This window comes from Tamandua tetradactyla, chromosome X (genome assembly GCF_023851605.1).
Source record: "Tamandua tetradactyla isolate mTamTet1 chromosome X, mTamTet1.pri, whole genome shotgun sequence".
NCBI classification, from domain to species: domain Eukaryota; kingdom Metazoa; phylum Chordata; class Mammalia; order Pilosa; family Myrmecophagidae; genus Tamandua; species Tamandua tetradactyla.
The window spans coordinates 96,260,276-96,282,891 of record NC_135353.1 but is presented as its reverse complement, the minus strand read 5'-3'; the positions used below and the strand labels follow the sequence as shown (position 1 = coordinate 96,282,891).

The 22,616-nt window shown below is 39.5% G+C and overlaps 1 pseudogene; it reads right to left on the bottom strand.

Moving 5' to 3' along the window:
- Positions 1-14,705: 14,705 nt before the first annotated feature.
- Positions 14,706-16,051, bottom strand: LOC143670295 (G/T mismatch-specific thymine DNA glycosylase pseudogene; annotated as a pseudogene).
- Positions 16,052-22,616: the final 6,565 nt, after the last annotated feature.

The window sequence follows — 22,616 nt, the reverse complement described above, 5'->3', positions numbered from 1 at the left end:
ATATTTAGGAATAAAGGGTCATGACATTTACAACTTACTCTCAAATGGTTTAGCAGTAGTAATAACAATAATAATAATGATAATAATTATATCATAGAGTATATGGGAATTCCTTCTACTATTTTTGCAATTTTTCTATAAGTAGTAACTGAGAAATTAAGAATTAATAAATGATTATGATTACTGAATCGTATGAATGTTTTTCTTTCTATACTGTAGAATAGGCAGAAGTTAATACCTGAAGTTACTGAAACTCAACTAGTCTCACCCTTGTTTTTACTTACTATTGTAATGGTTATTCTAACCTAGTCTCAGCCCTGTTTATGGTTACTATTGTAGTAGTAATCTAGCCTAATCTCAGACTTGTTTGTACTTGATATTGTAGTGGTAACATCTACATCTTCCCTTGCTTGAATCCGTAAAAAACCTGAGCTTCTTAGACTCTGGGAGATCGACGTTAGGGTAGATAAGCCATCTGATCTCCTGCTTCACACATAGCATTAACCTCTTTCTGTCTTTGAAACTCTGGTGCTATGCATCAGCTGTTATGCACATTGTACAGAGAACTCACTGCTTTTGTTTGGTATCATAAATTTTACATTTTTAAAGACAACAGCTTAAAAATATTGCATTAGATTATAAGTGTTACACACAGCTCTATATGGGGTATCTTCCTTTGGGCTCTATTACAGGAACTGTTGTTAAGAAACTGCTCAGCAAGCATAGGTCCAATTGTCCATTTGAAGCACTCCCTTTTTCTTCTTTTTATTAATTACAAAAATATATAACAAGAAAGAGACACAAACATTCTTAAGATATGCTCATTCCGTTCTATATATATAATCAGTAATTCACAATATCATCACATAGTTGCATATTCATCATCATGATCATTTCTTAGAACATTCGAATCAATTCAGAAAAAGAAATAAAAAGACAACAGAAAACAGAGAAAAAAATTATACATACCATACCCCTTACCCTCGCTTTCATTGATCACTAGCATTTCAAACTAAATTTATTTTAACAATTGTTCCCCCTATTATTTATTTTTATTGCATATGTTCTACTCGTCTGTTGACAAGGTAGATAAAAGGAGCATCAGACACAAAGTTTTCACAATCACACAGTCACATTGTGAGAGCTATATCATTATACAATCATCATCAAGAAACACGGCTACTGGAACACAGCTCTACATTTTCAGGCAGTTCCCTCCAGCCTCTCCATTACATCTTTAATAACAAGGTGATATCTATTTAATGCATAAGAATAACCTCTAGGATAACCTATCAACTCTGTTTGGAATCTCTCAGCCATTGACACTTTGTCTCATTTCACTCTTCCCCCTTTTGGTCGGGAAGGTTTTCTCAATCCCTTAATACTGAGCCTCAGCTCATTCTAGGGTTTTTCTCAATCCCTTGATGCTGAATTTCAGCTCATTCTAGGATCTCTATCCCACAGTGCCAGGAAGGTCCACACCCCTGGGAGTCATGTCCCACGTAGACAGAGGGAGGGTGGTGAGTTTGCTTGTTGTGTTGGCTGGAGAGAGAGGCCACATCTGAGGAACAAAAGAGGTTCTCTTGGGGGTGACTCTTAGGCCTAATTTTAAGTAGGCTTGACCTATCCTTTGTGGGGTTAAATTTCATATGAACAAACCCCAAGACTGGGGGCTCATCCTATAGCTTTATTTGTCCACACTGCTTGCGAGAATATCAAGAATTCAACTTGAGGAGGTTGAATTTTCCCCTGTTCCCACCATTTCCCAAAGGGGACTTTGCAAATACTTTTCCACTCACTGATCAAATCACTCTGGGATTCATCGGGGCATCACTCTGGGCAAACCAGCAAAATCTCATGTCCTATCCAAGGTTCCATGTACTTATGTTGTTCAATCAACTATCTACATAAGTTATATTAGGAGATATAAAGATTAGACAAAATATAAATAATCTTAGATATAAGATTAGTCAAAATAAAAATTTTGTACCAAATGAATACTTTTGGCTTTAGTCTCACACATAAGTTGAAATTTTAAAATATTAATTACCATCTATTTTCAGCACCCTGCAGTAATGACATTCCTTTGTTCTTCCTCATGCAAAAACATTTTTTTAATTTGTACATTTAGTCACTATCATTATACACTCTAGGCATTCCTAGATTATACCATTTCAATCTTTATCGTCTATCTTTCCTTCTGACTTCACTTGTGCCCCCAGGCTTCCTCCCTCTATTATTTTCACATTCAGCTTCATTCATTGTTTTAACATAATTGTATTACAGTAAGGTAGTATTGTGCTGTCCATTTCTGGGTTTTTATATTCAGTCCTTTTGCACAATCTGTGTCCCTTCAGTTCCAATTACCCAATATCTTACCCTATTTCTACCTCCCTGTGATCTCTGTTACCAATGACATATTCCAAGTGTATTCATTAATGTCAGTTCATATCAGTGAGACCATGCAGTATTTGTCCTTTTGTTTTTGTCTAATCTCGCTCAGCATAACATCCTTAAGGTCCACCCATGTTGTTACATACTTCATAACTTTATTCTGTCTTACAGCTCTATCATATGTATATGCCACAGTTTGTTAAGCCACCTATCTGTTAATGGACATTTTGGCTGTTTCCATCTCTTGGTAATTGTAAATAATGCTGCTATAAACATTGGTGTGCAAATGTCCATTTCTGTCCTTGCCCTCATGTTCTTGAGTAGAGACAGCATATAGATGGGTCCTGTTTTTCAATCCATTCTGCCAGTCTATGTCTTTGATTGGGGAGTTTAATCCATTCACATTTAGTGTTATTACTGCACAGGTAATACTTTCCTCTACCATTTTGCCTTTTGGATTTTATATGTCATATCTAATTTTCTTTCTTTTTACCTTTACTCATAGTCTTCCTTTCTACACTTTTCTCCACACCTCTCTCTTCTGTCTTTTCATATCTGTCTCTAGTGCTCCCTTTAGTATTTTTTGCAGAGCTGGTCTCTTGGTCACAAATTCTTTCAGTGATTTTTTGTCTGAAAATGTTTTAATTTCTCCCTCATTTTTGAAAGATAATTTTGCTGGATATAGAATTCTTGGTTGGCAGTTTTCCTCTTTTAATAATTTAAATATATCATCCCACTGTCTTCTTGCCTCCATGGTTTCTCCTGAGAAATCTACACATAGTCTTATTGGGCTTCCCTTGTATGTGATGGATTGTTTTTCTCTTGCTGCTTTCAAGATTCTCTCTTTCTCTTTGACCTATGACATTCTGATTAGTAAATGTCTTGGAGTACGTCTATTTGGATCTATTCTGTTTGTGGCATGCTGCACTTCTTGGATCTGTAATTTTAAGTCTTTCACGAGAGTTGGGAAATTTTCAGTGATAATTTCCTCCATTAGTTTTTCTCCTCCTTTTCCCTTTTCTTCTCCTTCTGGGACACCCACAACACGTATATTCATGTGCTTCATATTGTCTTTCTATTCCCTGAGTCCCTGCTCATATTTTTCCATTTTTCCCTATATTTTCTTATTCTTGTCAGATTTCAGATGTTCCATCCTCCAGTTCACTAATCTTATGTTCTGCCTCTCGAAATCTACCATTGTAGGTTTCCATTGTTTTTTTCACCTCTTCTACAGTGCTTTTCATTCCCATAAGTTCTTTGATTTGTTTTTTCAGACTTTCAAATTCTTGTTTTTGTTCATTCCTTGCCTTCTTTATATCCTTCCTCAATTCATTGATTTGGTTTTTGATGAGGTTTTCCATGTCTGTTCATATATTCTGAATTAATTGCTTCAGCTCCTGTGTCTCATTTGAATTGTTGGTTTGTTCCTTTGACTGGGCCATATCTTCAATTTTCCTAATGTGATTTATTATTTTTTGCTGGCGTCTAGGCATTTAATTACCTTAATTAGTTCATTCTGGAGATTGCTTTCACTTATTTTACCTAGGGTTTTCTTGCTGGATGAATTTGTTGTCTATCTGTTCTTTGACATTCAGTTTAGCTTTATCTGGACCTCTAGCTTAGGTTTTATTTAACAGAGGAGAATTTTTCAGTTCTTGTTTTCTTGTTTCTTGCCCTGCTTGTATGGTGCCTTCCCCCCCCACCCTTAGGAGGATCTATGTAGGTATTATAGACCCCAGCTGGATTTTTCCAGACCAAACTGGCCTCCTATCAGGTAGAAAGAGTCACCTATGTAGGTTTTCCCTGAGGGCGAGACCCAGCAGGTTCAAAGACTTTCCTGTGAAGTCTCTGGACTCTGATTTTCTTATCCTACCCAGTATGTGGTGCTTGTCTGCCTGCAGGTCCCACCAGCATAAGGTGATGTGATACCTTTAACTTCAGCAGAGTCTCCCTGATGGGGGCATGGTGGAGATAGAAGAGAGGTTGTAGGCTGGTTTTAATGGCTTTAAATTACCAAGCCCTGGTGTCTTAATTCCTTGAGGGAGGGATTCCACCTGATTTGGGCTTCACCCTTCCCCTGTGGAAGGCACAGGCTCCAGACAAGCCCTCAAATGAGATTGTTTCTGCCTATGCCTGGGGAAGTGGCAGCCTGAGAAGCCCTGGCACTGTATCCAAAGGCAGTCAAGCCTCTGTAGAAACACAGCCACAAAAACCTCTGCTTCCTTTTTTTTTCTTTTTCTGTCAGCCCTGCCCCCTTGGCACCGGGGCAAAAATTAGCGACCTCCACTTTGACCAGGTTCACCTGCCCTGGGGGCCTATTTTTAGTAGTCAGAATGTGTTAATTAATTCCACAATTGGCGTTTGGTTGGTCTCAGCCCCTGTTGCTGGTAGAGTCTCTTTCCTTTCCCCTCTGGGAAGCAGCCTGTGTGGGAGGGGTGCCGGGCACCAACGCTTGGGGAACTCACAGTTCTGGGGGGGCCCACAGCTGGTCTAGCTTGTCCAGACTGGAGTACAGTGTGTGTTCGGTCACTGACATGGTGCCAGGAGCTGTTCTGTACTGTTTCTGGTTATTTAGTAGGTGTTCTGGAGTACAAACTAAAACACGCACATTACTAAGCCACCATCTTGGCCTGGAAATCCTGAAGTACTCCCTTTTGAAGGTCACTACACCCAGTGAATCTAAGGGAAAGAATTCAGCTCTCTCGCCCATCCCTCTTCTTTTGAGAGGGTATTTCAAACATGATCACTGTGAATGCTAAATTCATCTCAATTTCCTTCCATGATATTTCTAACAATCCATCTTTGAGAGGGTTATGGGTAAGGCTCAGCTGGGGGCCAGGTCACAAATACTTAGGATCCAAATTCCCTGCCCTCAGCAAACTTCTGGGTGAGAGGGAACACTGAGGAACATGCACACAAGGGTAAACACCTTGGATGAGAAAAATGGGACAAGGATTCAGAAGAGGTGGGATTGCATTTTTTTTCTTTCCAGGTTTGCTTTTCCAAGAAATATTTTCATTGAGAATCTTCACATACATACTGTCCATCCACAGTATACAATCAATGGCTTACAATATCATCATATAGTTGTGCATCATCACCATGCATAGTCATTCATAATTTTAGAACATTTGCATCACTCCAGAAAAAGAAATAAAAAGAAAAAAGAAAAACTCATAGTACCATACCCTTTATTCCTCCCTCTCATTGACCACTGGTATTTCCATCTACATGTTTTTTACCCTGTATCCCCCCTATTGTTTGTTTATTTATTTTTCCTTATTTTTTTATTCATCTGCTCATACCCTGTATAAAAGGAACACTAGGCACAATGTTTTCACTATCACATGATCACATTGTAAAAGCTGTAAAGTTATACAATCATCCTCAAGAATCAAGGCTACTAGAACACAGTTCAACAGTTTCAGGTACTTCCCTCTAGTCATTTCAATGCACCATAAACTAAAAACGAATATGTATATAATGCATAAGAATAATCTCCAGGATAACCTCTCAACTCTGCTTGAAATCTCTCAGCCACTGAGATTTTATTTTGTCTCATTTCTCTCTTCCTTCTTTTGGTCAGGAAAGATTTCTCAATCCCATGATTCTGGGTTCTGGCTCATCCCAGGAGTCCTGACCCATGTTGCCAGGGAGATTTACACTTCTGGAGGCCATGTCCCACATAGGTGAGTTCATCTGCTGAGTTGGCTTAGAGAGAGAGACCACATCTGAGCAACAAAAGAATTTCACTGGGGTGACTCTTAGGCATAATTATAAGTAGGTTTAGCCTATCCTTTGCAGGAATGTGTTTCATAGGGACACCCTATGTTCAAGAGCTCAGTCTATTGAATTGGTTGTTCCCACTGCTTACCAGAATATTAGGAATTCCCCAGGTGGGGACAAATCAACCCCAGGACAAATCAACAAGATTTCATGCCCTATTCAAGATTCCATTTAATTATGGTGTTCAAATAAACTGACCATGCAAGTTAAATTAGATCATGCACTACTCAAAATATAAATGTTGCACCAAATAAACATCTCTCCCTTTGGACTCACACAGAAGTTGAAGTTTTAAAATGTGGACCATTGCATTGGTTTTTGACAGTTCCTGGGTGTGACCTGGACTAGCTTGGGGGTGTGGAAGGTCTCTCTTGCCCCCTTCCTAAAGCACTCCCCCACTTTTGTTCTGTTCTGTTTTGTTTTTGGTGGGGTGCCTGGACAGGGAAATGAACTCCCTCACTTTTTGAAGGGAGGATAGGGAGGGTGGCAGAATGTCATTGACAGAGCACAATTATGACTTTGGACTCCTGGAATGAGTTTCCAACCTGGCCTAGCCCCTCAGTAGCTAGATGACCTTGAGTTAGTCATTTCACAGCTCTGTATCCAAGTGTCTTTATCTCCAAATCTGGTAATTAATTATGACTCACGTAGTTCAAGGTTGAACAACAAGAATTCTCAGGAAGAGCCTGTAGGTCAATGGTTCCCAGCACAATTCCAGTTCCTCATTATTTCAGTATACAGCATTCAGGAGCAGGAACCTGAAAAATTGTGGACTTTATTTAGATCCTGATTCAAATAAATTTTGAGAAACAAAACAAAACAAAAACCTTCCTGACATTTATAAGTCAATTAGACACTTGAAGATTGGACACTGACAGGATATTTGTTGATGTTATGGAACAGTTTTTAATTATTTTAGGTGTTATGACAATGATGGCAGTTATATTTTTTAAAGTGCCCTTACAATTCAGAGTTACATGATGGAATAATTATAGGTAAAATGGTATGTCTGGCCAGGAGTTGATATGACAACATTGGCTGGGACGTGATAACTGTAGATGTTAGGTAATGTGTATATGAGGTCACATTATAGGATTCTGTTTACTTGTGTATAAGCTTGAAGTTTTCCATAATAAAAAGTTTTAAATATGAAAAAGAGAGGGTGGATCAAACAGGTGTTTAACCAAATTTGATCTATTCTTCCCATCTTTGGAAAAAACTTTTTGTATAGGGAATTACCATCACAAATTAAGAAAAGTCTTGTGTGCCAGTTTGAAACTGTTGTGTATACAAGAAAAGCCATATTCTTTAATCCTGATTCAATATTGTTGGGTGGGATCTTCTTATTTCTATGGAGCACTGACTCACCCAATTGTGGGTGGGAGCCTTTGATTAGGTGGTTTCTATGGAGATTTATCTGCCCCTGTTCAAGGTGAAGTCTTTAAGAAGTAACAATTTTGGAAAAAGCCTGAGTTCACACCCAGAGACATTTGGAGAGCAGAAATAAAATGTCCCCAGGGAAGCTGTTTGAAACAGAAGCCAAAGGACCAGCAGCCACCAGCCCCATGCCTTCCAAGATAGACAAACCCCCAAGATTGACCTTTATTGAGTCAAGGTATCTTTCTATGGATGCCTTAGTTGGACATTTCTATGCCATTAGAATTGTAAACTTGTCACTTAATAAACCCTTTTTATAAAAGCCTGCCAATTGCCTGTATATTGCATTATGGCAGCATTAGCAAACTGAAACAGACTTTGATACCAGAGAAATGGGGTGCTGTGGTTTGCAAATACCAAATGTGTTCAGACAGCTTTTTAAATGGATAAGGGGAAGATTCTGGAAGAATTGTGAGGAGCTTGATAAAGAAAGCCTAGAATGCTTTGAAGAGACTGTTGGTTGAGATATGGACTCTAAGGATACTTCTGATGAGGCCTTGTGCTGGTTTGAAAGGATGTATGTACCCTAGAAAAACCATGTTTTAATCCTAATCCCATTTTGTAAAGGCATCCATTTCTTCTAATCCTTATTCAGTACTGTATGCTGGAAACTTTAATTAGATTATCTCCATGGGGATGTGACTCAATCAAGAGTGGGTACTAAACTTGATTAGATGGAGACATGACTCTATCCACTTGGGTAGGTCTTGATTAGTTTACTGGAATCCTATAAAAGAGGAAACATTTTGGAGAAGGTGAGAGATTCAGAGAAAGCAGAGAAGGATGACAAAATGCCACAGAAACACGAAACAGAGAGTCCATCAGGCAGTGACCTTTGGAGATGAAGAAGGAAGACACCTCCTGGGGAGCTGGAGGGGAAGCTAGATGACACTGTGTTCACCATGTGCCCTTCCAGCTGAGAGAGAAACCCTTACTGTGTTTGCCATGTGCCTTTCTGCTTAGGAGAGTTCATTTGCCTTCTTGAATCAAGGTCTCTTTCCCTGGATGCATTAGATTGGACATTTCTATACACTTGTTTTAATTGGGATATTTCCATGGCCTAAAAACTATTAACTATCAACTTATTAAATTCCCCTTTTTAAAAGCCATTCCATTTCTGGTATATAACATTCTGGCAGCTGGCAAACTAAAACAGGCCTTAAACAGAAATAATGCATGTGTCATTGCAAACTGAAAGGAAGACAACTCTTGTTTTGTTTTTTTTTTTAACATGGGCAGGCACCGGGAATCGAACCCAGATCCTCTGGCATGACAGGCAAGCATTCTTGCCTGCTGAGCCACCGTGGCCCACCCACAACTTTTGTTTTAAAGTAGCAGAGAATTTGGCAAAATTGGCTATTGGTGTTGGATGGAAAGTAGAATTTAAAAGTGGCAAGCAGGGGTACATAGCTGATGAGATGTCCAAACTAAATGTGTAAAATGCAACTTGGCTTCTCCTTGCAACTTATGGTGAAATGTGACAGGAAAGAGATAAGCTGAGAAGTGAACTCTTGAGTACAAATAAACCAGAAATTGATGGTCTGGAAAATTCTGGGCTTCCAGAAAGGGAGTCCCAAGAGAATAGTGTCCTATGTGAGGATTAACCAAACATTCAACCAATATGTTGGATGCTGTATTCAGGGTGGATGTGGCCAAGAACATGGAACTTCCTCTTCCTTCAGCTCCTGGCCTAAGGCTACAGTTTGTCCCTTGGGAAAGTAGACTGATGATATCTTTCATTTCCCCCCAGCACCATGTTGCAGAAGCTCAGTGAACAAAAACACAGGTAGCTATAGGCTTACAGCAGGGATCAGGAGTCTCCCTCTCCAGAGGCTCTTCCTTCTGCTATGGTCCAGCTAAGTGTACCTTTGATCACCTCTCAGCAGGTAGGTTTAAGAGATCTGGGTTCCCCTCCTTTACCCTGCCCCCACTCTAGGGTGGAATTTGTTCTCCAGACATGGCAGATAAGAAACTTTCTGGAACAATGGAACTGGGGCTCTGAAGATTGATGGGAGTGTTGTGCAACACTGAGGAAAGTGCAGAATGAAGAGATAAAGAAGCTATTGTGAAAGATCATGAACAACCCCCCTCAGCCACAGCCCAGCCCCCACTCTTGAGGCAGAAAGATTTGGGGTATCAAGAATGGTGGGAGGTTGCAGATGAAGAGGGCTACAAATACATGAATTTGAAGAGACAAAAGAACAGCTAGAGAAGAGAATGGGAAAAATGAAGCAGGATCTTTGAGAACTAAGTGAAAACATGAAGTACATGAACATTCATGTCATGGGTGTCCCAGAAATAAAAGCACACTACTGGGAATATATCTAAAGTGCTTTTGGAAGAAGGACATAGGCTAACTAGGCCAGGAAAGTGGCCCTTGGGGAATTGAATTAAAGGCTTTTAGTCATTGTGCCGGTTTGAAAGGATTATATACCAGTGCCAGTTTGAAAGGATTCATGTACCCTAAAAAAGCTATCTTTTAATGCTAACCTATCATGTAGAGGCAGTATTTCTTTTAATCCTTATTCAGTATTATATGTTGGAAGCCTGATTAGGTTATCTCCATGGAGACGTGATTCACTCAATTGTTGGTATTAACCTCAGATTAGAGGGAAATGTGACTCCACCCATTCCAGGTAGGTGTTGATTACTGGAATCTTTGAAAAGAGGAAGCATGTTGGAAAAGTCCTGAGATTCTGAGAGAGACAGAGCCCATTCAGCCAGAGACTTTGGAGATGAAGAAGGAAAACCTTCCTGGGAAAGCTTCATGAAACAAGAAGCCAGCCGACGCCACCATATTTGCCATGTGCCTTTCCAGTTGAGAGAGCAACCCTGAACCTCATTGCCATCTTTAACTAAAGTATCTTTCCCTGGATGCCTTAGGTTGGACATTTCTATAGGTTTGCTTTAATTGGGACATTTTCACAGCCTTAGAACTGCAAAATTGCAACTTATTAAATTCCTCTTTTTAAAAGCCACTTGATTTCTGGTATATTGCATTCTGACAGCTAGCGAACTAGAACAGTACCCTAGAAAAACCATGTTTTAATCCTGATCCATTTTATGGAGGCAGCCCTTTCTTTTAATCTCTATTCAGTACTGTAGGTTGGAAGCTTGATTTAATTATCTCCACAAAGATGTGACTCACCAAATTGTGGGTATTAACCTTTGATTAGATGGAGATGTAACACCACCCATTCCAGGTGGGGCTTGATTAACTTGACTGGAATCCTTTAAAAGAGGAAGTATTTTGGAAAAATCTTGGGCAGTATGACAGAGTCATAAGAACCACCAGAGGCCACAGAGCCAGAGACCTTTGGAGATAAAGAAGGAAAATGCCTCTCAGGGAGCTTCATGAAACAAGAAGCCAGGAGAGACAGCAAACTAATCCCAAAGCAAGCAAAAAGAAATAGCAAAGACAGAGCTGAAATAAATGAAATTGAGAATAATAAGACAATAGAGAGAAGAAAAAATGCAAAAGTTGGTTCTTTGAGAAGATCAACAAAATTGAGTAGACAACTTATATGGTCTGGACAATTATCTAGAAACACACAAACGACCCACACTAATTTCAGAAGAAATAGAAGATCTCAACTAACAAAACACAAGAGATTGAAACGGTCATTAAAAACCTCCCAACAAAGAAAAGCCCAGAACCAGATGGCTTCAGAGGTGAATTCTACAAACCAACAAGAACTAATACCAATCTGCCTCAAGCCATTCCAGAAAACCGAAGAGGAGAAATGCTACCTAGTTCATTCCATGAAGCTAACATGCTAAAAAAAAATCTGATAAAGATACTACAAGTAAGGAAAATTACACAGAAATCTCTGTATTTAATATAGAAGTAAAAACCTCCAACAAAATACTTGTAGATTATTTGGCAAATTATTTTGAATCCAAATGCACATTAAAGTGAGAAACAAATTGGGTAATGGTGACTCAGTGCCAGAGTTCTCGCCTGCCATGCCGGAGATGCAGGTTCAATTTCCAGTGCTTGCCCATGCAAAAAACAAAACAAAACAAAACAAAACAACAACAAAAAATCCCAAAAACATATTGACCCAAGGAATTGAATTGAGAGTTCAGAAAGAGACCCCCATATCTGTGGTCAATTGATATATTTTTTTAATTTTTAACTTTTTATTGTATAGTAGAACATATACAAACAAAGAAATAAAAACACAATAGTTTTTGACACACTCTTCAACAAGTAGTTACAGGACAGATCCCAGAGTTTGCCATGGACTACCATATGATCCTCTCATATTTTTCCTTCTAGCAGCTCCAGAATACAGGAGGCTGGAGGACTTAATATTTGTGGCACAGCACCACAATTAGTTGTAGAATATATTTCAGAGTTTGACATGGGTTAAAATTCCATGATTTTAGGTTTTTACTTCTAACTGCCCTAAACTACTGGAGACTAAGGGATATCAATTTAATGATTCAACATTCCTATTCATCTGTTAAATACTATCTTCTCTGTATAACTCTACCATCATCGCTGATTTTTCTATCTCTCTCTTTAAGGGTGTTTGGGCTATGGCAATTCTAAATTTTTCATATTGGAAGGGTCTGTCACTAATCTGGGGTAGGGAGATGGAAATTGCTGATGTTCTGAAGAAGCTGGGCTAGGTTACTTATCTAAACCAGGGACACATCTGAAGGCTGTAGGTTTCTGGAAAGTTACTCTAGTGCATGGAAACCTTGTGAAATCTTATATATCGCCCTAAATGTTCTTTAGGATTGGCTGGAATGGTCCTGGTTGGGGGTTGGCAGATTATGATAGGTAGTAAGGTCTAATTGAAGCTTGCTTAAGAGCAACCTCCAGAGTAGCCTCTCAGCTCTATTTGAACCCTCTCTGCCACTGATACTTTGTTAATTACACTTTGTTTCACTCTTTTGGTCAGGATGGAATTGTTGATCCCATGGTGCCAGGTCTGGATTCATCCCTGGGAATCATCTCCCACATTACCAGGGGGACTTTCATCCCTGAATGTCGTATCCCATGTAAGGGGGGGGGGCAATGATTTTACTTGCAGAGTTCGGCTTAGAGAGACTGCGGCCACATCTGAGCAAAAAAAGGGGTCCTCCAGAAGTAACTCTTAAGTATGTCTATATGTAGTCTAAGCTTCTCTGCTACCTACATAAGCTTCATAAGAGTAAGCCTCCTGATATAGGGCATAGCTTATTGATTCGGATGTCCCTTAAGTTTGACACAGTATCAGGGGACTCCCTAATAGTAAAGTTTAATAGTTCCATATTCTTTTCTGCTCCCTCAGGGGGCTTTACCAATGCTTTTTTTTTTCATTCTTAATATTTTTATTGTAAAAATCATCAGACTTTCAAATGAATTTAAAAACCTTTCCAGTATTATTTAATTAAAGTGTTAGGCTTAAAGTGTCATATAAAGAATAAATCAGCATTCACTAATTTATTATATTTAATAAAAAACACCATTATTGTATGCTTGGAAAATCTTTAACCTCATTCTAAAGTGAGAGTCCATCATAATTTAAAGAGCATTCTCTCCACCAAATAAAAATTCTATTGTAAAGCTACAATAGTTATATACCAGCACAATACCTAGTTACATGCTTTCCACAGTCCCATGAAAAAATAACTCAATTGCTCCTAATCCCTGATGCAAGGCACTTCAAAGCACCTGCACAAAATGTCCATGTAAACAGCAGTACAGTACATCATTTAAATAACATGAGTGACTTTTATACAGCTTGACCTCGACTTAAGGTACAAAGAATTCTATCATAGCCACAACTAAAAATGCATGTTAATCTTCACAACAAGAAGCTGTGTCTCTTAACATACAGAAAACAGGCCATATAACTTCCTGGATAAAAAACAACAATCACCTCATAAATATTTCATATTGAAAAAACCAGCATGCCCCCTGGGTATGGATTGAATCAGAAGACTGAGGGTCATTAGAGCATTTCAGAACACCCAGCCTCGACAAGCACCGGGCTGAGTAGTTCCGGACTCTTTACAGCACCATGGAAAATGCACTGGAAAATCACAGAGGAACACACTTCAAACTAACCTCCCTGTGCGCTTCACTCAGTCCACAGTAACAAACTCCAGCCACACAGAGAAAGGAGTTTTAAAAAATTGTCTGCTTATAAGATTTACTTTGCAAGAAGAATTTTGTACTATTTATTTTAAGTACATTTCATGTGCATAAAAGCCTCAGCTTAAATAAGATTATCAAATAACTCCAATATCTTGTTGTTCAGCTTGAAAGTTCATTTCTTATCACTTCCCAGGTCATATCCATAACCCAAGGTGGATAAAATCAGAATGGTGACAGACACTGAGAAAGAAACCCAGTTTCTTCCCTATCAAATTTATGTCCCTCAAGTAAAACACAGATGAAGTGACTAAAATGTAAAAGGTCTACTGCAGTCCCTGCAGCTTACCTTCCCAACAGAGTGGTCCAGTGAATTCCAGAGGACAGACACACAGGGATGAGGCCGCAGCCAGGGCTCATAGCCCCAAGCCCTGTCGGGGCGGGCCAGCTCAGCGCTCCTGCAGCGAGGCCACCCTCCCGATTCTGCTAGTAAGCACCTGTCACAAATGTGCACTGCTGGTAAAGCAGAGGTCCGATCTGTGAATATGACTCAGGGAACTCACCAAACACCTCTAAAAACTGCCAAATGAGACTCCACATCATATGTGAAAAACCAACACATTGGTCTTTTTACCAGTGGGAATTCTTATTATTATCATGCCTTCCTTAGGCAGAAAAGGGATTAACAGTGCATCTAGATTTGTGTAGTTAACTATAAATATTCAGACTGTTGCATTTAAAAATTACAGATCCATAAATGAAATGCAGTTTATAAATAACTGGAATGGTTACTTAAAATACAAAAACTCATACCCTAAAAGCCTACTTTCCTATTCCAAACTCTTACGTTCACACAGATGATTCTACCACACGACTGTTCTGTATTATGATTCTACCACTACAGTAAACACTAATAAAACTTTTCAGTTAGCGAGCTGAGCACCACTTGACGACTGCTTTAGAACTGCAGCACTCAGCCGAGCCGAGGGAAGGCCTGTCAAGCGTGGTTTCCTTCTGTCTGGGCCTGCGTCCCACAGTCACCGAAGACTGGAATCTGGTCTGTAAACGACTGGGGCATCCACTGCCCATCTGGAATGTCCCCGAAAGCTGGTTCTCCACTTAACTGGGAACGAGTTAGCCCATTTGGAGAGGAGCTGTGAGGTTCTCTGCTGCAAGGGTTCTCACCGTAAGCACCCCCGTAGGCGGCTTCATACCCAGGGTCGTATTTTTCTTCCTTCACAGCTATCTTCTTTGCGTCCTCCTGGGTAAGCTGCAGGTCAAATGTATACCGCACCTCCTGGACGTCCGCGTTGCGCTCAGTGCCCTTCAGCTGGTCGGTCCCGCAGGTCCCTCAGCTTGATGTAGTAGTGGACTTTGTCCTGCGCGCGGGGAAACTGGGCACGGGGGCACTGGACGACGGCATGACATAGCAGAGATTTTCTGTATCTGGGATCTTATGGGGTTGAAGCCCAAATTCTAAGTTCTTAACCTTTACTCCAAAAACTTCTTTACTAAAAATTTCATAAATACATTTTCCATTAAACACTGCTATTCGCGGCTGATATTTCTGTAATTTCTGCACCAGAATACGTCCTCCTTCACGAAATTCTTTACTGGAAAGGTCCTTGCTGCCTGGCGTGGTCCTTTCCACCATGTTGGTGAACCCAATGCCGTACTTCCCTGGTAAGGTGTGGTCATCCACGTGACTCAGCTGGGCCTCGCTCAGCCCTGACATGAACAGACACTTCCAGAAATGGTTTCCAGGTCCAGGGTAATGATGCCCTTTGTAAGCAGCCATTCAGTCCGGGGTTTATGCCAATAATCACAATGTCCAGATTGAACGTCAAAATATCAGGAAGAGTTTTGGTCGAAAGTTCAGCTTCTGAAACACCATTAAAACGGTCTACTTTTCTTTTCACTTTAAATGTATCTGTAATTTTTTCTTGTTTTTCTTTTGATTTTGTGGACTTGCCAGATTTTTTTGGCTCCGCAGGTTTTTTGGGTTCCACTGGCTTTTTGGGTTCTGTTGTTCTGGGATTTCGCCTCCTTCCTTTTGAAGCTTCTTGTACTGGTTCCTGAACAGGAGCCGCGACTGGAACTTCTGTTGGCATTTGCTGTTCGTTCAGAATTCCCATATTAGGAGCTTCAGCCATCATTTGTTGACACGGAAACGTATAAAAAGCTTGAGCTTGCTGAAGAGAGTAGCTGCCCGCGTTGTCCGCCTCCATTCCCGCTGTCGCTTGTGTGAGCAGTTTTCTACCAAGCTAACGAGAGCCTGACCTCTGCCTAGCCCCGTGTACTGCGGCGGACGACGGTAACCGGAGCCCTGGGGCCGCCGGCTTCAAGAACTGGCCAAGCGGCTGGCGCTTAAGCTCCTCCCCAAGCTTCAGGTTCCCCTCCCCCACCCTAAGTCTGCCAATACTTTTTAATTATTTGCTTAATATACTCTAGGGTGTATTCAGGCAGTACAATAATCTATACTGGATTAAAGGACCTCTTTCTTTTTCTGTGCCCCCTATGCTTCAATTGTTCAAATGAGCTATATAGATAGGTTGAAGATTTCAGAAATACAGAAAATTTCAGTTCCAGACCAAATAAATCTTTTCTCCATTGGTCTCAAAGAGTATGTGTGGTTCTAAAATATAGACTCTTTCTTTCTTACCCCTATGTTCTATATTACTTTAACCCCAACCTGTTCAGATTGGTTCTCATCTGTAAATATCAAGTTATATATATATAAAACAGCCTCTCAAAATCCAGAAAAAATCATCACCACTCCAGACTTAATGTGTCTGCTCTAAAAGCTTACAATCTAGGCCTGTGTTTTTTTAATAAGCATTTTCTAAAAGTGACCATCCCATTGTTGTTCTTTTGTTCTTGGCTTTTTTTTTTTTTTACATGGGCAGGCACTGGGAAATGAATCAGGGTCTCTGGAATGGCTGGTGAGAACTCTGCCACTGAGCCACCATTACCCACCCTGTTTCTGGCTTATTTTGTCTCACCAAGTGTCCCACATTTTCATTCATATCATTGCATGCCTCCTGACTTTCTTTCTTTTTGTAGCAGCACAACCTTCATTCATAAGTATTCACCATTGTTCGCCAATCTACATCTCCGTCAGTGCATCCTTCAGCCACCTGCATTCATCGGGCATCATGTATAGGGCCCAAAGTCCACAGTCCATCAACATTCTCTATTTTAGATAATTTCATTGTTTCCAAGAGAAAGAAAACCAATAAACACACACTCACCAAATAGAAAATCCAAGCCTCCTCTTAACTCCTGTCCCTCCCCTCATTATTTACCTCCACTGTGGCTGTGATAGTGCTGATGGTTTCCTTTTGGACATAGCTCATAGCATGCAATAGCAGTTTTCCCCCCATACCTTGGACTTAAACACTCTTAATACAAGAATCATATCTTCGAAGTAATTCTTGTAAGAACTAATTCATATTTCTAGTGTTAATCAGTGGGACACGTAGGTCTATGCAACCCCTTTCAATCTTGTTCATCTTCCATTCGGTAATATTGCTTGCAGACCAACTCAAGGACTACCTTCAGTTCTATCTATTCTCTTACGTTGGAGATCAACTTCATTAGCTAACGGTTCACTCATCTCTAGCTTCTATGTACCTCTAAGTCTCATATATTCTGTATTATAAGCCTCTGATTATAACTTTATGCTGGTCATAAAAGTGGCATCATACAGTATGTATCCATTTGTGTCTGGCTAACTTCACTCAGCATTATGTCCTCAAGGCTCATCCATCTTGTCATGTGCCTCAGGACGTTTTTGTCTTACAGCTGCATAATATTCCATTGTGTGTGTGTGTATACCACATTTTGTTGATCCACTCATCTGTTGATAGACATTTGGTTTGTTTCCATCTTTTGGCAATTGTGAATAATGCTGCTATCAACATTGGTGTGCAAATGTCTGTTTGTGTTGTTGCTTTCAGCTCTTCTGGCTATATGCCAGGTAGTGCTATTGCTGGGTCATAGGGCAACTCGATATTTAGCTTCCTAAGGAACCGTCAAACAGTCTTCCATAGTGGCTGCACCATTATATATTTCCACCAGCAGTGCATAAGTGTCCCAGTTTCTCCACATCTTCTCCAACATTTATAGTTTCTTATTTGCTTAATAGCAGCCATTTTTATAAGTGTGAAGAGGTGTCTCATTGTAGTCTTGATATGTATTTCCCTTTTAGACAATGAAAATGAGCATCTCTTCATGTGCTTTTGAGACACCTGTATTTGCTCTTCAGAAAAATGCCTATTCATATCTTTAGCCCATTCCCTAATTGGGTTGTTTGTTCTTTTGTTGTTGAGTTGCATGATTTATTTGTATATACAGGAAATCAAGCCTTTGTCTGATAGGTGATTTCCAAATATTTTCTTCCATTGAGTTCTCTTCCTCTTCACCTTTTTGACAAAGTCTTTTGAGGTGCAGTAACATTTGATTTTGAGGAGTTCACATTTATCAATTTTTTCTTTTTTTGCTTGTGCTTTAGAAGTAAAGTTTAGGAAGCTATCTCCTGTTACTAGGTCTTGAAGATGTTTCCCTACATTTTCTTCTAGAAGCTTTGTGGTGCTAGTTCTTATATTTAGGTGTTTGATCCACTTTGAGTTAATTTTTGTGTAGGGTATAAGATAGGGGTCCTCTTTCATTCTTTTGGTTATTGATATCCAATTCTCCCATGCCCAATTATTGAAAAGACTATTTTCTCCTGGTTCAAAGGATTTGGGGGCCTTGTCAAAATCAGTTGATCATAGATTTGGCAGTCTATTCCTGCACTCTTGATTAGATTCCTTTGGTCAATGCTTCTATCTTTGTGCCAGTACCAAGCTGTTTGGACCATTTTGCACAGCAAAGAACTCTGTCAAGAGGGTGATAATGCAACAATTCAATGAAATAAAATATTTGGAAACCAAATGTACTGGTTTGAAAGTATTAGGTACCCTAGAAAACCATGTTTTAACCCTGATCCAGTTTTGTGGAGACAATCATTTCTCTTAATCCTGATTCAACACTGTGGGTTGGAATTTTTTGGTTAGGGTATCTCCATGGAGATGTGACACACCCGATTGTGAGCATTAACTTTTTATTAGATGGAGATGTGACCCCCATCCATTTCAGATGAGTCTTAATTTGTTTACTGGAATCCTTCAAAAAAGGAAACATTTTGGAGAGAATTGCAGAAAAGACAGAAGCCTCAGAGTTGACAGAGAAAGTAGATGTATATAGTTGTAGTGGCTTCATAGTGGGCTTTAAAGTCAGGGAATATTAATCCTTCCACTTTGTTCTTCTTTTTTAGAATGCTTTTAGTGGTCAATTGATTTTTGACATGGCTGCCAAGTCCATCCTACTTGGGACAGAGCAGTCTCAAACAGTTGGTGCTGGGAGAACTGTATATCCATGTCAAATAGAATGAAAGAGAACCCCTATCAACATCTCATATGAAAATTAGCTCAAATTATATCAAATCCCTAAATATAAGAGCCAGGGCCAAGAAACTCCTAGAAAAATATTTATGATAGCATCTTTATGATCTTGTGGTAGGAGTCAGTTTCTCAGACCTTATACCCAAACCACAAGCAACAGAGAAAAAATAGGTAAATGAGACCTCCTCAAAATTGAATATTTTGCACAGCAAAGGACTCTGTCAAAAGGGTGACAATGCAGATGACTCAATGAGATAAAATATTTGGAAGCCAGATGTGCCAGTTTGAAAGTATTAGGTATTCTAGAAAAGCCATGTTTTAATCCTGATCCAATCTTGTGGAGACAACCATTTCTCTTAATCCCGATTCAACACTGTAGATTGGAATCTTTTGTTTAGATTATCTCCATGGAGATGTGACACACCTTATTGTGAGCATTAACTTTTTATTAGATGGAGATGTGACCCCCACCCATTTCAGATGAGTCTTGATTTGTTTACTAGAATCCTTTAAAAGAGGGAGCATTTTGGAGAGAATGACAAAAAAGACAGAACTCTCAGAGCTTACAGAGAGAGCAGATGTAGATGCTTGGAGAACAGTTGCTTCAGAGAATAGAGACACAAATGTATGGAGATGCTTGGAGCCCAACAGATGTTGCCCTGAGATGTTAAGCAAGCCAGAATCTGGAGAGAGCCAAGGGAAGCCAAGAGATGAAAGCCAACTGCACAGAAGCAAAGTGAGGAATGCCTATATAGACAAGGCTGAAAACAAATGGAGCCCAGGAGCAAGGGACAAGCAGATGCCAGCCACGTGACTTTCCAGTTGACAGAATGGTTCCTGACTCATTGGCCTTTCTTAAGTGAATATAATCTTTTTTTGGTGCCTCACTTTGGACACTTCCACTTCCTTGGAACTGTAAACTTGTAACTTATAAAATTCCCCTTTTGTAAGAGCCATTCCTGTTCTGGTATATCACATTCCAGCGGCTTGCAAACTAACACATAACATATCTGCTAAGGGTTTAATATTCAGAATATATAAAGAAATCTTGCAACTCAACCAAAAAAAAGAAAATCAAATTAAAAATTAGACAAAAGACATGAATGGATATTTTTCCAAAGAGAATATACAAATGGCTAAAAAAAATGCATGTAAAGGGGTTCAACATCACTATATATTAGATAAATTCAAATTGAAACTACAATGGGATATCATTTCAAACCTACAGGAATGGCCATTATTTAAAAAACAGAAAGCTTCAAGTATTGGGGAAGATGTGGAGAAACAAGGCACTTATTCACTGCTTTTATGTATTAGAATAATGGAAGACAGTTTGGCAGTTCCTCAGGAAGCTAAATATAGAATTGCCATCCGATCCAGCAATCCCACTTCTAGGTATGTACCCAGAACAACTGAAAGCAGGGATGTGAACAGACATTTGCATATTGATGTTCATACCAGCATTATTTACAATTGCCAAGAGATAGAAACAACACAGGTATCCATCACTGGGTTTGATAACCAAATGTGGTATATACATATGATGGAATATTATACAGGTGTTAAGAAGAAGTAAAGTCATGATGCATGAGACAACACTGATGAACTCTGAAGACATTATGTTGAGTGAAATGAGTCAGATATAAAAGGACAAATATTGTATGATCTCATTAGTATGAACTAATTATAACTAGCAAATTCCAAGTATTAATATTTAGAGCAAAGGATCACCAGAAGATAGAATGAAGGCAGAAAATGGGGAACTGATGCTAAATTTGTGCAGAATTTTTAGTAAGTTTGATTTTAAATGTTTGGAAATACTGGAGGTTATGGGAGCGCATTATAGTAAATGTAACTTTTTTGGTTACTAAAGCTGCTGGAATGCAATATACCAGAAATGGAGCAACCTTTATAAAGGGAATTTATTAAGTTTCAAATTTACAATTCTAAGTCCATGAAAATGCCCAAATTAAGGCATCAAGAAGAGGTTACTTTCACTCAAGAAAGGCTTATGCCACCCAGAACACCTCTGTCAGCTGGCAAGGAATGTTGTGGGCATCTGTTGGGGTCTTTGGCTTCTGGGCACCTCTGCCAGTTGGGAAAGCACATGGTGATGTCGGCTAGTTTTCTCTTCCAGCTACTTCAACATCTTTACCAGGGGCATCTTCTTTCATCTCTAAAGATCTCTGGCTGTGTGGGCTCTGTCAACACTAAAGCTTTTTCCAAAGTGATTCACTCTTAAAGGGCTCCAGTAAGCAACTTCACCTTGAAGGGGTGGAGACATGTCTCCATTGAAAACACCTAATTCAATGTTGAATTAGGTGGTACATAATTCAAAGGTACCACCCCAAATTGGGTGGGTTCCATCTCCATGGAAACAATAAAAGAGACCCCACCACTTTGGACGTTATACATGATGCCTAATGAATGCAGGTGTCTGAAGGATGCACTGACTGAGAAGTAGATTGGTGAATGATGGTGTATACATATGATTGAATATTGTACTGCTACACCAAAGAACAAAGTCATAAGGCATGTAATGATGTGAATGAGCCTGTGGGACATTTGGTGAGACAAAATGAGCCAGAAATGAAAGAACAATTATTGTATGGGCTCCTTTAGAAAATGCTTATAAAAAAAACAGGGGCCTACATTGTAAGCTTTCATAGCAGATGCATTTAGTTCAGAGTGGTAATCACTATTTCTGCATTCGGAGAGGCTGTTTTATATATCTATAACCTGGTATTTAGAGATAAGAACAAAGAACAAAGATGATCAGGTCGGGATTAAGGTAATTCAGAACACAGGGGAAAGGGATCTCTTTGAGACCAAAGGAAGAAAGGTTTATTTTGTCTGGAACCTAAATTTTCTGTAGCACATAATCTAACTCAACCTGTCTGAATAGCTCATTTGAACAAATGAAACACAAGGAGCCCAGAATAAGAATTAAGGCCTTTATTCCTTTATAGTTTAATGCAATGCCCAGATACATCCTAAAATATAGTAGGCAGATAATCAAAAAATGTTGGCAAAGTACCTTGAAGGATGGGAGAAAAAATAGAGAACTATTAAACTTTACCATCAGGGAATCCCCTGATACTGTATCAAACTTTGGGGATAACTAAATCAATAGGCCAAGCCCTTGATCTTGAGGCTTCCTCTTTTGAAACTTATGTAGGTAGTGGAAATGCCTAAGAGTTACTTCTGGAGGACTTCATTTGTTGCTCAGATGTGGTCTCACTCTCTCTAAGCCCAACTCTGTAAATGAAATTATTGCCTTCCCCCTTACATGGGACATGACATCCATAGGTGAAGGCCTCCCTGGTGAAGTGGGAGATGACTCCCAAGGATGAGTCCAGCTCTGGCACCATGGGATCAACAATTCCATCCTGACCAAAAGGGGGAAAAGAAATGTAACTAATAAAGTATCAGTGGCTGAGAGAGTTCAAATAGAGTTGAAAGAG